This window comes from Sminthopsis crassicaudata, chromosome 2 (assembly GCF_048593235.1).
Source record: "Sminthopsis crassicaudata isolate SCR6 chromosome 2, ASM4859323v1, whole genome shotgun sequence".
Taxonomy (NCBI): Eukaryota; Metazoa; Chordata; class Mammalia; order Dasyuromorphia; family Dasyuridae; genus Sminthopsis; species Sminthopsis crassicaudata.
This window is the reverse complement of record NC_133618.1, coordinates 54263519-54278603: the sequence shown is the minus strand read 5'-3', so window position 1 is coordinate 54278603 and position 15085 is coordinate 54263519.

Here is a 15085-nt window from a genome sequence, read left to right as displayed (position 1 = left end):
TTAACTTAGACAGAGGGCACTGTATGCTTTAGCCATTGGATGACTAAAAGAACCACATCACTGATGGCTCTTTAAAACAACAGAATGCCCTTGATATTGAGGAGCAATTACATGATAGAGTTTAAAACAGCATGAACTTTATAAGTCAAAAACAGTGAAAGATAGAAAGGTGTTTGCCTGGATGTAGTTGTCCTAATGGAGACCTAACCTATCATTGAGAGTTGTGGGGGGGGGAGAGGATAGAACAGAAGAGGCATTATATATAAAATATTTTGGACTTGCACTGCAAAAGGACAATGGCTTAAGTTCAGAACGAGAACAGATTGCATTGTCTTTGGAAAACTAAAGCTTTTTCAGCCATTTACACAGTATTGTAAATAAGATTTGTTGACAGATTCCTAGAGCCCTACATTTTATATATGAAGATGAGTAGTTCAGGCTAACATGTCTCATATGTACCAGAATCAAAAGAAAAGGGAACCCTAATAACCATTCCTGTGACTTTTAGCCTTTCTCTAAGTCTCACATTTTACTTTGGAATGAAGAACTATTTTTAAAACATTCTTTTCTCATTAAACTTTGAGTTTTAAATACTCTCCCTCCCTCCCACTCACTTTCTGAAGCAATATATCAATTATACATGTGAAATCCTACCAAACATATTTTCATATTAACCATAATGCAATAAAACCCAAGAAAAATGAAGAAAATAAGAACATAATACTTCAGTTTGAACTCAGAGTTTATCAGTTCTCTCTCTGGAGATGGGTAGCAATTTTTCATCATGAGTTCTCTGGAAATATCTTAGGTCATTGTATTAATCAGAGTGGCCAAACTTTTAAAGTTGATCATCATGTCAACATTGTGGTTATTTTGCACAGTGATACCCCCAATTCTTCTCTCTTTGCATAAGTTCATATGGGTTTGGTCATGTTTTCTTTTCCATGAACTCATTTTTTTAGTGTAATAGTACTCTATCACAATTATATGTCATAACTTGTCCAGTGATTCCAAAATGATGAGCATGCCCTGAATTTCCAATTCTTTGCTACCAAAAAAGATGCTATAAATGATTTTGTACATATAGATAGGTCCTCTTCCATTTTGTTTTTGATCTTCGTGGGATACAAACCTAGTAGGGATTTTGCAGGATTCAAGTTTTATAGTCCTTTGTGCTTAGTTCCAAATTGTTCTTCAGAATGGATGGACTACTAAACTACTCCATCAATAATTCATTAATGTATTTATTTTCTCTCTTTTCCTCCAGCATTTGTCATCTCTGATAGGTGTGAGATAGAGTTGTTTTAATTTGCCTTTTTCTAGTCAGAGATTTAGACTTTTTCATGTGAATATAGATATTTCTTTTTCTAAAAACTGCCTGTTCATATCCCTTGATCACTTGGGGAATAGTTTTTTTTTTTTAATAAATTTGATTCAGTTCCATATATATTTGAAAAATGAGGCTTTTAACAGAGAAACTTGCTATAAAATATTTTGATATACTTTATTGTTCCTGGCACTTTTTAGTAAAATGTTTCCTGATTTTATCTTTGTTTTTCAATGGTATTTTGTTTTTCCACTTACATGTAAAGATAATTTTCAACTTTCATTTTTGTAAGATTTTGAGTTGCAAATTTTTTCTTCCTCCCTCCCTTACCTTCTCTCTCCCCAAGACATCAAGCAATCTGATATAGATTATACATGTACAATAATGTTTAACATTTGATTATTAGTTATCTTAGGAAAGAAAAATCAGACAAAGGGAAAAGCCATGAGAAATAATAAAAAAAACAACAAAAAAATCAAATAAAATTGTGAAAATAGGAAGCTTCACTTAGCATTCAGTCTCCATAGTTGTTTTTCTGGATGCAGATGGCATTTTCAATTCCAAATCTATTGGAATTGTCTTGGATCATTGTATTGCTAAAATGAGCTAACTCTATTATAGTCATCACACACTGATTATATTCTTCAATTAGGTCTAATTTTGCTTTTGCTTTGCCTGAGATCATGATGCTACCCTTGTCCTCTTAACCTCAATTAAAACACTGCACTCTGCTCTAGCTCTTCATTTCCACACTATGTGTGTCATTCTGTCTTAAGTATGTCTTTTGTACACAACATATTGTTGGATTCTGGTTTCCATTCCATTCTGCTAACTGCTACCGTTCTATGAATTACCTTATCCTATTCACACTCAGTTATGATAACTGCATTTTTTCTATCCCATTTTCCTCTATTTATCCTTCTCTCTCTCTATTTATCCTGTTCCTCCTCAAAAGTCTGTCTTGCTTCCAATTATTGCCTCCCCCAATCAATGCTTCTTCTTAAGATATCCTCCCCCATATCTTTTAACCTCTCCCCTTCCTAAATTTCTATTTAGTAAGATAGATTTCTGTAGCCATTTCTCTCTCTCTCTCTCTCTCTCTCTCTCTCTCTCTCTCTCTCTCTCTCTCTCTCTCTCTCTCTCTCTCTCTCTCTCATCTCTGTATCTGTTTCTGTCTTTGTCTCTCTCTTCCTCCTCCCTAATTCCTGTTCTTCCCCCTGTAAATTGATTCTTATTGGAGTGAAGTTCAAGCATTGCTCCTGATCCCTTCTGACTGACTAGAAGAGGCATTCTTCTCCATCTTGAAATTATGAGCCAGAATAGCTTATGGACAAAAAAGTTGCCGATCAGAGACAGCTATTCTCAGTGCCAGCAAAAAGTCCTTGTAATCTCTTTCTGAGTATTTGTCTGCCCTCCCCCCCCCCCTTACCATCTCTAGGCTAAGAATCCTGAAGCTACTGCTACCTCCAAAGACCATTGCTGTTCCATAGAGCCCTCCTCTCTGATGTTACAAACTTCTGCTGATCTCCTAATTTTTCTTTAGGCTGGAAAAATATCTCACTCTGATCTATTTTTGGCTCTGCCATTCCAATACTTGACCTGAGGCATTATTTTAATGTTGGAAGGGAAGGCTGGGAGAGTTCAGCTGAATTGCTTCCTCTAATCTGCCATCTTGACTCTGCCCCCTCTCACTGTACTTTGTCACACTTTTGTCTACTTTAAACCCAATTCAGATTAGATTCACTATCATTTTTAATGAAGTAAGAGAAGTGATAAAGTGGAGTCTTTATTTTTTATCACATTTTTACAAGAGTTTGCTGACATATTGTGTAGTGATAACATAATCATGAAAAGAGCCAGATTCCTGGGAAGGCCTGTACAGAGCTGATTTCTATTCTTATTCCAGTTTTAACTGACATCTTTTCATCTTCACTTAGGCCAATAAGATGGTTATAGAAATGATTTGTTCTGTGAGTTTATTCTTAGAAATTAGGATTCTAGACTAGGACATAGAACTTGAGAGTTAACAGGGCCCTTGGAACATGGAATGTTAGAACTCAAAGGAAATCCCCCTTATTTTGCAAATGAAGAAATTGAAACCCAGAAATACAGTGTATGGAAAAAAAAGTCATCTACAATTGTGATTTCCTTTCACTCAGTCTATTCAGATATTTTTGCAGTCAGGGGTCTAAACTCATTTAACAAAACTTCACTTTCCAAAGTTATTAATAATCTCAGTTGTCAAGTACAATGGTCTTTTCACAGTCCTCATGGTCCTCAGTTTTTTGTAGCAGTTGGCAATGTTGACCACTTTGGTCTCTAGGATAATCTCTCCTCTAAAGGATTTTTGTTCTGTTGCTCCCTCTAGGTTCTGCTCTTACCTTTATAACTGCATCTGGGCCATGCCCATTAAACATGTATATGGTATTCCAAATTTATTCTTGTCTCCTTTTTACTGATCATCAGTTATGCCTTTGCCCTAGTAGTTTAATAATGATGATAATCATATTTGTAGTTTTACAGAGGCTTTTTGATACCATGACTCACCCTTTCAGTTTTATTCTCTTTCTCTTTCTGCATAAGGTAACAAAAGTTGGTTAGTTGCATGGGGATATTTGGTTTGCATATCAGAAACTGCCTGGGAGAAATGCACTATTGGTAACAACTGAACCCTGCCCTCTTTCTTATTCTCCCAACAGCACCTATTCTCTATTACTAATCATTTTTTCAAAAGATTATACCTTCTGCCTGAAGAATTTTCTCCCTTACCTTAATTTCAAAATATTGCTTTTTTGTATTTATAAGCTGTATTCATAAAGTTTTCCTCAGCAGAATATAAGCTTCTTGAAGGGAAGAACTAGGTACTTCTTGCTATTGTTTTTTTTTTTTTTTCCTTAAAATCATCAGCACCCAGGACAGTGCTAGACCTACTGTAGGCTCTTAATAAATGCATGTTATATTTTAAAATGGTAACATCTTATATTAGCATAGCATGAATAGACAACATGATGTTGTAGTTAGAGGGCAGGCCCCACTAGCAAAATGTGGATTGAAGCCCAGATTCTGACAAATGCTGGCTGAGAACAACAAAAACAAAAAGAACAACAACAACAACAACAACAACAACAACAACAACAACAACAACAACAACTCTTCCTGACTATAATCCAACATTTTCCCACTATACCACCTATTGAATGTGTAGCCTTGGACATATTACTTCACCTTCCTGGGACTCAACTTCCTCCACTGTAAAATGAGGAGAGCATATGAGATGATCTCTCGGATCTATATCAGCTCTGTTGGTCCCCTGCCTGAGATTTATAAAGCTAGTTGGTCAGTAGTGGAGTTTTGATTTGAGCCTAGGACTCCTTCCCCAGTTCTGTTCTCTTCCAGCTGCCCAGGGTTGCCTCCTTTGGATTACTGATAAGTTCAGACATCAATAATGTATCTAACAGATCTGGAGACAAGGACAAAGAGCATGTGTTTGGGGCTGTTAGTTGCTTTTCACATTTCCCAATTTTATTCAACTGCAAATATCTATTCTGAGTGATTTCCATTCTTGGACTCTTCTCTGGAGTTTTTACAAACTAAGAAAATTAGGAGAAAAAGATATTCTCATTTCAAAGTCTGAGAGGTGCACTATGTCCCTGTAAGGTAATAGGAGTTGGTTAGTTGCATGATAAACACTCAGTTTGTGCATAAGAAGCTACCTGGGAGAAATATACTGTTGATAAAATAGAACCCTGCCATTTTTCTTATTCTTCCAACAACACCCATTCTCATTAACTTGTCATTGCTTCAAGAGATTATAACTGTAAAGAGCCTCCCTTACCCTAGCCTTTCCTCAGGTAATTGCTTGGAACTGGCTCCTTCCAAACTGCCATGAAAATGCCATGTTCTCTTTAGAAATCAGACAATCTGGAAAGAACAATAATGGCCCATAATTTTCTAGTGTTTGATGGTTTGTAAAGTAACTCTCTCAAAGAGAATAATTTAATATACCCAATTTACAGGTGAACAATCTGAGAACAAAGAAGGGGAATGACTTGTTTGATGTCACACAGCTAGTAGTAATAAATTGGCAAAGCATTTGATACACATTTTCTCATTTGACCTTTCCAATAACCTTATGAGATACATGCTATTATTATTTCCATTAAAAATATAGACTTAGATAATTGCCTAAGAACAAAGAGATTAGGCACTTTATCCAGAGTCACAATGCTAGTGTCTCTGGTGAAATTTGAATTTAGATCTTCTTGAAGGCAATTTCAGTCCTTTCTCTGCCAGGCCAGGTGACTTCTTAATCTAAAGACTACTTTCACCAAAAAAATGCCAGAAAGACCAATAAGGCAATAATTTTGCCCAGTTTCTCAATGACCTTCCTATCCCAGGAGAATAATTAAAGAATATTATGGAGAAGTCTCAAGGCAGGAAGGAGACATTGGTGAGGGGAAAAGAATGTGTGAGTTGATTTTTATGTTTATGGAGTCCCAAAAATTCATTAAGTGCTACTGAGTACATAATATAGAAATGGACCCTTCTCCATGAGCTGATGTGACTGGAATGAATGGGATACTGAAAGAGAGGAAACATAGGAAAAATCAGGAGCATTGACCTTTGTAGGATGGAATGAAGTATTCCTTCATCTTCTTACATCATCTTTAATCTGGAAACTCAGCTAAAGTTCAGCCTTTTCTATGAAATCCCACAATCATAGAATTTTGGAATAGAAGCAACCTTGGGAAAGACCTGATAAAGCTCTAGGCAAGAATGCTAACTCTGAAGTAGGATTTGCCAACTCATATAAGGAAAGAGGAGCATTTTGTTGCTATTTGTCATTTTTTTCAGTTGTTTTTCTCAGTACCTGACTCTTCATGACACTATTTAGGATTTTCTTTTTTTTTTTCTTTTTTTAGGTAGAATTGATATTTTTATTACATTAACTCAACTTACCCATGAATAATTGATATTTTTCCAATGTTTAGATCAGATTTTTATTTGTATGAGATGTAATTGTAATTTTTAAAAAATTAATTTTATAATTATAACTTTTTTTTGACAGTACATATGCATAGTTTTTTTTTTTTTTTTACAACATTATCCCTTGTACTCCCTTCTGTTCTGAATTTTTCCCCTGCTTCCCTCCATCCCCTCCCCTAGATGTCAGGCATTCCCATACATATTAAATATCTTATAGTTATATCCTAGGTACAATGTATATGTGAAGAACTGAATTTTGTTGTTGTTGTTGCAAAGGAAGAATTGTATTCGGAAGGTAAAAATAATCTGGGGAGAAAAACGAAAAATAATAACAGTTTACACTCATTTCCCAGTGTTCCTTTTCTGGGTATAGCTGATTCTGCCCATCATTGATCAATTGGAATTGGATTAGCTCTTCCCTATGTTAAAGATATCCACTTCCATCAGAATACATCCTCATACAGTATCATTGTTGAAGTGTATAATGATCTCCTGGTTCTGCTCATTTCACTCAGCATCAGATGATGTAAGTCTCTCCAAGCCTCTCTGTATTCATCCTGCTGGTCATTTCTTACAGAACAATAATATTTCATAACATTCACATACCATAATTTACCCAACCATTCTCCAATTGATGGGCATCCGTTCATTTTCCTGTTTCTAGCCACTACAAAAAGGGCTGCCACAAACATTTGGCACATACAGGTCCTTTTCCCTTCTTTAGTATTTCCTTGGGATATAAGCCCAATAGTCACACTGCTGGATCAAAGGGTATGCACAGTTTGATAACTTTTTGGGAATAATTCCAGATTGCTCTCCAGAATGGTTAGATTCTTTCATAACTCCACCAACAATGCATCAGTGTCCCAGTTTTTCCACATCCCCTCCATCATTCATCATTATTTGTTCCTGTCATCTTAGCCAATCTGACAGGTGTGTAGTGGTCTCTCAGAGTTGTCTTAATTTGCATTTCTCTGATCAATAGTGATTTGGAACACTCTTTCATATGAGTGGAAATAGTTTTAATTTCATCATCTGAAAATTGTCTGTTCATATCCTTTGACCATTTATCAATTGGAGAATGGCCTGATTTCTTATAAATTAAAGTCAATACTCTGTATATTTTGGAGATGAGGCCTTTATCAGAACCTTTAACTGTAAAAATGTTTTCCCAATTTGTTACTTCCCTTCTAACCTTGTTTGCATTAGTTTTATTTAAGCAAAAGCTTTTTAATTTGATGTAATCAAAATTTTCTATTTTGTGATCAATAATGATCTCTAGTTCTCCTTTGGACACAAATTCCTTCCTCCTCCACAAGTCTGAGAGGTAAACTATCCTATGTTCCTCTAATTTATTTATGATCTCGTTCTTTATGCCTAAATCTTGGACCCATTTTGATCTTATCTTAGTATGTGGAGTTAAATGTGGGTCCATGCCTAGTTTCTGTCATACTAATTTCCAGTTTTCGCAGCAGTTTTTGTCAAATAATGAATTCTTTCCCAAAAGTTGGGATCTTTGGGTTTGTCAAACATAAGATTGCTATTTTTATTCAATATCTTGCCCTATGAACCTAACCTATTCCACTGATTGTAATTGTAATTGTGTTCATATGGTTCCTAGATTTATCTTGGGAGGTAGACACCCAAATTTTTTATTTTGTCTACAGGTATTTTAAATGAAACTTCTCTTTTGTTCTCTTGCTGCTGGGCTTAGTCTCTAATATATAGAAATGCTAATGATTTGTGTGGATTTATTTTATATCCTGCAATTTTACTAAAGCTATTAATTGCATCTAGTAGGTTTTTGGAAGATTCTCTAGAATTCTCTATATCATATCTGTATAGAGTGACAGTTTTTTTAATCTCCTCATTGCCTATTCTAATTCTTTTGATTTCTTTTTCTTCTCTTATTGCTAAAGCCAACATTTATGATACAATATAATAGTAGTGATAATGTGCATCCTTGTTTCACTTCTGATCTTATTGGGAATGTGCGTCCAGTTTCTTTCCATTACAAATAATGCTTGCTGATGATTTTAGATAGATGCTGTTTATCATTTTAAGAAGAACTCCCTTTATTCCTATGTTCCCTAGTGTTTTTTGATAGGAATGGATGTTGTATTTTGTCAAAAGCTTTTTATGCATCTTTTGAGATTATTAAAGGATTTCTGCTAATTTTGTTATTTATATGGTCAATTATAATAGTTTTCCTGATACTGAACCATTCCTGCATTCCTGGTGTAAATCCTACTTGGTCATAGTGTATTATCCTGTTTATAAGTTGTTATAATCTCTTTGCTAATATTTTATTTAAAATTTTGCATCAATATTCATTAGGGAGATTGGTCTGTTTCTTTTTTTGTCTTTCAAATGTTTGGTAGAATTTACTTGTAAATCCATCTGGCCCTGGATACTTTTTTCTTAGGGTATTCATTAATAGCTTGTTCAATTTCTTTTTCTAAAATGGGGCTATTTAAGTAATTTATTTCCTCTTGTGTTAATCTAAGCAATTTATACTTTTGTAAATATTCATCCATTTCAAGTAGATTGTCAGATTTTCTGGCATACAGTTGGGCAAAATAACTCCTAATTGATGCTTTAATGTCTTTTTCGTTAATGGTAATTTACCCTTTTTATTTTTGATGATGGTAATTTAGTTTTTTTAATTTCTTTTTTTTAGTCAAATTAACTAAAGGTTTATCTATTTTGCTGATTTTTAATAAAACCAACTCTTAGTTTTATTAATTAGTTCAATAGTTTTTTGGTTTTTTTAATTTTAATTTTATTAATCTGTCTTTTCAGAATTTCTAATTTGGCATTTCATTGGGGGTTGGGGTTTTCTTGGAAGAAATACCATTTTGCTATTTCTTTCTCCAGCTCATTGAGAAAATTGAGGAAAACAGAGTTAAGAGACTTGCCTAGAATCGCTCAGCTAATAAATGTGACTGAAACTGGATTTGCACTTAAAAAGATAGTCTTCCTTATTCCAAGCCCAGAGCTCTATTTACTCTTCCAGCTAGCTTCCCCAAAGATGGAGCAATAGTTGCAGGGCTGGGTCTCACTCTAATCCATAGAGTTCACAAGAACAGCACTTCTGCTTGAAATTATTGAAGACTTAGTACTCCTACATAGGACATTACTCACTCAATAAATTGTAGGGAGGGAAGAAATATGGGAGAAAATGAAGCAACATTGTGGCAGCCAACGAGAGACAACCTTCATGAGAGAACCCAGGGAAAAACTTGTCATACAGTGACAGGTGGTGACAACTGAAGATGTTTAGCATGGAAAGAAGATTGGAGTGGGGATTGAGGATGGAAAGAGATTTCTGGATTCAAGTATTTGAAGAGCTGTCATGTAGAAGAGGGATCAGGTTAAGTACTAAGGCCAATAGGTTGAATCCTCAGGCAGATTTCAATTCATCAAAGTCAAGATGCAAGATTTGGAATGCTTAGTTTGAAAACAGGGGACTGAGGTTGGAATCTCAGTTAAGTTATATATCATCTGTATAATTTGGGGCAAACTACTTTCCATGTCTAATTTTCTCTCATAAAATGAGAGATAGCACCAAATAACCTCTAAATGTCCCTTTCAACTCTCAGTCTATGATCTTATCTAGATGAGATTGATAATGATTAGAGTTGTCCTATCACTTTCTTGTGGGGTTTCTTGTTAGATAGGGACCTTCTGGTCTTGGAAATATTTAAGTAGAGGCTGAATGGTCATCTGTTAAGGATTCCAGACAAGACATTCTTGAGCTAGAGGAGCAACTAGACTAAATGGACTTTTAAGGTCTAAACTAGCTCTAAGATTCTGGAATTGAATCATTCTCTGGAAGCATATAAATTTCAGCATTTAGGCACACTAGAGAGAAATGTCTACCTTTCCCTTGACCATTATCCTTCTATCAAAGATATTCACTTTCCCTTCTGGGTGCTGACACCAGGAAATTCTTGGTTTTTGGTTTAGGTGAGTTTTGCCTTAAAAGCTGGAGTTAGTTGCAGCCTATCTACTCTATTAATAGCAGATGATAATGATGATAATGATGATGATGATAATGATAAAAGTTTCAAGTTTTCAATGGAATTGGCCCATTTTCTTAAATGAATCTGCAAACAGGATGATCTTTAAGACCTTTCAACTTGGAAAGGAAATTAACTTGTGTGAAATATCACAGCTTAGAATTTAAACAAAAGGAAGATGTGTTCTGCCTTGGATAAGTAGAGTATTTAGAATTTTAATCCAGGATGACATATATGCCTTACAAATAATAAATAAAGGTTGAGTGTCAGGGAATGGGATTCATAAGGTGAAGATTAATATCATAGTTATTCTTGAATACTAAAATGATGAAGGGAAGAAAGCATTCTTCCTTTTGGTTCTATGTTTTCATGTAATTAATCAATTGAGAAAGCCAATGTGGAGTGATTCCCATGTTTGACTCATTATACAAATTCCCTTGACATTGTATAGGTCAATGCAATCAATCTGTCCATGTTTTCTGGGAATTCCAGGAATCACTGAGCCATAAAAGCTCAGAACTAGAAAAGAGCTTATAGATTATAAGTTTGCCAGGACCTAATTTGAATAAAACTGAGCATTTACATAGCATTCCAAATGCTTTATAAAGCATATCATGTCATTTAAAACACTCCCCATTCCTCCCCAAAAAGGCAACGAAGTAAGTAGAGAGCTTGATCTAAAGTCAAGAAGATCTGAGTTCAAAACCATACTTATCACTTCACCACTACGTGCCTTAGTTTCCTCAATTGTAGAATGGATGGCACAGTGGACAGAGAGCTGGGCCTGGAGTCTGGAGTCAGAAAGATCCCTTTTCTCAATTCAAATACTTTCTAGTTTGTGATCCTGGGCAAGCTACTTAACCCTGTTTGTCTCAGTTTTCTCATCTATAAAATTATCTGGAGAAGGAAATGGCAAACCACTGCATTATCTTTACCAAAAAAACCCCTCAAAAGAGGTTATGAAGAGTCAAACATGACTGAATAACAATAATAGCACCCGCCTCACAGAGTTTAATAAAAGCATGTTCCTTTTTCCCTTCCCCACCATTGCTATGAGGTATCTGCAGCTCAATCCCTGTTTGACAAAGGAGGAATCTGAAACTCAGAGATTTAAAGTGATTTCTCCAAAGTCCCACTGCTAGGAAGTAACACATCTAGGGTTTGAGCCCATTTCTTCAAATATGGAATGACTATTGAATGAATTTTCATTACCCTGACTTTTCCCCACTGAATTACTAGTTATGTTAAGGTCCGATGCTACTAGAGTCCACAGGAGTTTTACTGAAAATGAATGGAATCAAGTTTCTACTTGGTCTCCTCTGGTGACCTCCTTGTATTCAAATGAAATTGTGAATCATTCATTCACTCCCTTGTTTATGCTAACTGCATTTATTCATTGATTTGACAAATTTGTTGGCAATAGGGGTTGTGAGGACTAGGCATCCAGTCAAGATTGTAGGACCAAAGATTTAGATCTGGAGAGCATCCACCTCCATCTTCATTTTGGGCCTCAAAAGCATTTGTGGGATCAAGATATGGTGAGATCAGATGGAAAAAAAACACAGAACGGGAAATAAAGAAATGTCAGGAATAGGTCATGCTGTAGCCATTTGCCTATAGGACAATATTATAGGAAGTCATTAAAATAAGTTAATGAAATATTGGAATTGTACTATATGAATCAGAGATTTCTGGAATAAATAAATAACAGCTTCGTTCAATCCAACTCTAGTCAGACTACAGTATGATGGTAAATTCTAGGATACACATTTTCAGAAAGACATTGGAGAATGTCTAGAAGAATGCAACTGGAGTCCAGATAAGTTAATATTATATGAAGAAAAGCTAGGCATATTTAATGTGAAGAAAACAAGACAAGGAGTGGTGGTGAATGGTCACCATCTTTATTTCACTTCTATAGAAAGCCAACTTTTTATAATTTTTCTTTACGCCCGGCCATTCCTGTCTGTTCAGTAATAAACATTCCAGGTCCAAGCCATAACAGCTTACTCAGTTCTGTCCTTAAATTACTTTAACCAACCAAGCCATGATGACTGATGTCCAGCCCTCTAACTCTTTGTGCTTCCTGGAAGCTACTTCTGGAGGGAGGGTCTGAGAATCATTTAGTACTATCCCACAGGAGTATTATAGCTACCATTCTTGGTTCTTAGTCACTGATTACATATGGAAGGCATTTTTTTACAAAGCTCTTGTGGCAGCCCTTATGAGATTAATTTTCCCATTGTGAGTGCTCTTCTTCCCTCTAATTATATACCTCAACAAGGCCTTTATTATCAAAAACAATCCTGGATTTGTCTATGAACACAGGAGTTGACATTGGCAGATGCTTTTCTTGAATACTAGGACCCTTGGCAGTTCTTCATACCAAGACACAGGTGATAAAGATAAATCCTTTTGAAGAATGAGGTGTGAGAGTGGGGAATGATGTCAGGAGAAAGCTGGTGCTCAGGTCATACCAGGGCACAGACAGCAGCTGGCCAAGAATCGAGCTTTAGGAAGATATTAAAATCAGGACAGACAGTGGGTCTAGGTTGATTGATATAACCAGAGTCAAAAAACATGCTAATATCAAATGTCAAGCAGATAGGTGAGAACTATGATGAAAGAGATCGCAGAGAATAGCAAAAGCCAATGCAAAATTTCCAACCACAAAAATCAGTAAACAAGCATTGCTTTAACATCTACTATGTGTCAAACACTTTAAGAAATTCACAGAACTGAGAAAAAAAGACAGGAAATTTAAAATAATAGTGTCTCTTTGAGGGTAAGGACTGTTATAGCAATAATTAAAGCTTATATAATGCTTACTATGTCATGGACATTGTCCTTATAAGCACCCCAAAATTAACTCATTTTGGTCTTCACAATAACCCTGGTAAGTGGGTACTATTATCTTTCCCATTTTATAGATGAGGAAACTGAGGCAAACAGAGGTTAAGTGACTTCAAATAGCTAGTAAGGGTTTCAAATTCAGATTTGGATTCAGGCCTTCCTGGCTATCGACCTATTGGAACACCTAACTGCCTTTATTTTGCTGCCCTCTTTTAGAATTATGGTGGGAAGAACATGGACCTTGGAGTCCAAGACTAAGTTTAAATTGTGGTTTTGCTACTTATTATTTATGTAATGTTGGATCAGCCTTTCCACTTCTCTGCTGGATTTCAGTGTCCATATCTGTAAAACAGAGAATTAAATTAAATCCTCCTGAGATCTCTTCTACCTCTGTTATCCTGTGCTTTATAACTATTTTTTAGTGTTTTTTATGCTACCTCTCCCTAAGGATGTAGTCAATGCTTTCAAGTGGATTATTGAACAAATGGATGAATAAATCCATTTGTTATAAATTAGTTCTCAAACATGGCTATCATGGATTGGGTTTGCAGGTAGGGTTTCAGTGGGCTATTAGTTCAGTATGAGTTGATAGAGTAACATGTATACCCCAAAGGATGCAATCTAAGATTGAAAAATCAGAATAATAGAGTTTTGAGCTAGAAGGAACCATAGAGGAAATATAGTGCCATCCTTTCACTTTGCAAATTTAGGGACTGAGTACCAAAGAAAATGGATATACAGATGTCATGGAAGGTCAGCAAGTCAATGAGCATTGGTTAAAGTGTTGCCATGTGTTAGAGATGCAAAGAAAGGCAATACCAATCCTTGTCTTCAAGGAGCATATGTTCTAGTGGAATGTCCTAAGTCTCTAATAATTCTGGCATAAGCAGTCACTATCAAGACCTGGGTACAGACTACCAGAATAAAAGTTGTCCCCTTCATTGTACTTGTGTCCCCAGCACATAGCACAGTGTATGGCACATACTTTTTATTGTAGCTCAGTCCTTTCAGTCATGTTCACTTTTCCATGACCCCATTTGAAGTTTTCTTGGCAAAGACACTGGAGTTTGAGAAATATTCAAATTAGATTTAATAAATATTTTAATTAGATTGGTTAACTGAAAGATTGTTAGCCCAGGACTCAGGACTTCATGCCAGTGTTCTTTCCAGCGAATCATTCTGAGATGTATAATTTTCAGAACGGGAAAGAAGATAAATTCTCTGTGCTATGACTTAGTCAAACTGGATTGGGAAGATCATGTTCAATGCCGAACATCACCTTTTAAGAAAGTTTTCTTTTTGTGCAATTGTTTATGGGCATAATCATATTCTTATGTATTGGGTGGGCTGTTGAAGTCCACAAAAGCCTGCTTTTTCTGGCTTTTCTCTCTCCAGTAGGCTATTTATTCCTTACCCATTTTCTTTCCAGATGCCTAATCTTCTCTTGTTCCTTCTCTATCAGTTTTTGTACCTGGATTTTCAATGTCTGCAAAATTCTAGGCTAGAAGCTTTTAATTTCCTAACTAATTGATACTTTCCTGCATGTGGTAGTATTCACAGCTTTGCCAGCATGATTAAAGTCTATCAGAGTTTCCTCTTCAGAAGTCTGTTTGTATTGTAGTTAAAACTCTGAGTTGCTTCCATGGGACAATGAGAAATAGGAGCTATATATATATATATATATTCATATACATATATATATATATAATTCAGTTATTAATTTTCAATTTAACATTAAAATAATAATATTAACAATGAAATTGGTCCAGGAATTAATAAGTTCTTTGACACTTGAAATGCTAGCAATAATATCAATAGATAGATATTGTGTTAGGCAGTATTAGTAATAGTAATACTTATTAGCAATAAGTAGTATCTGTAACAGGTAGTAATAGCA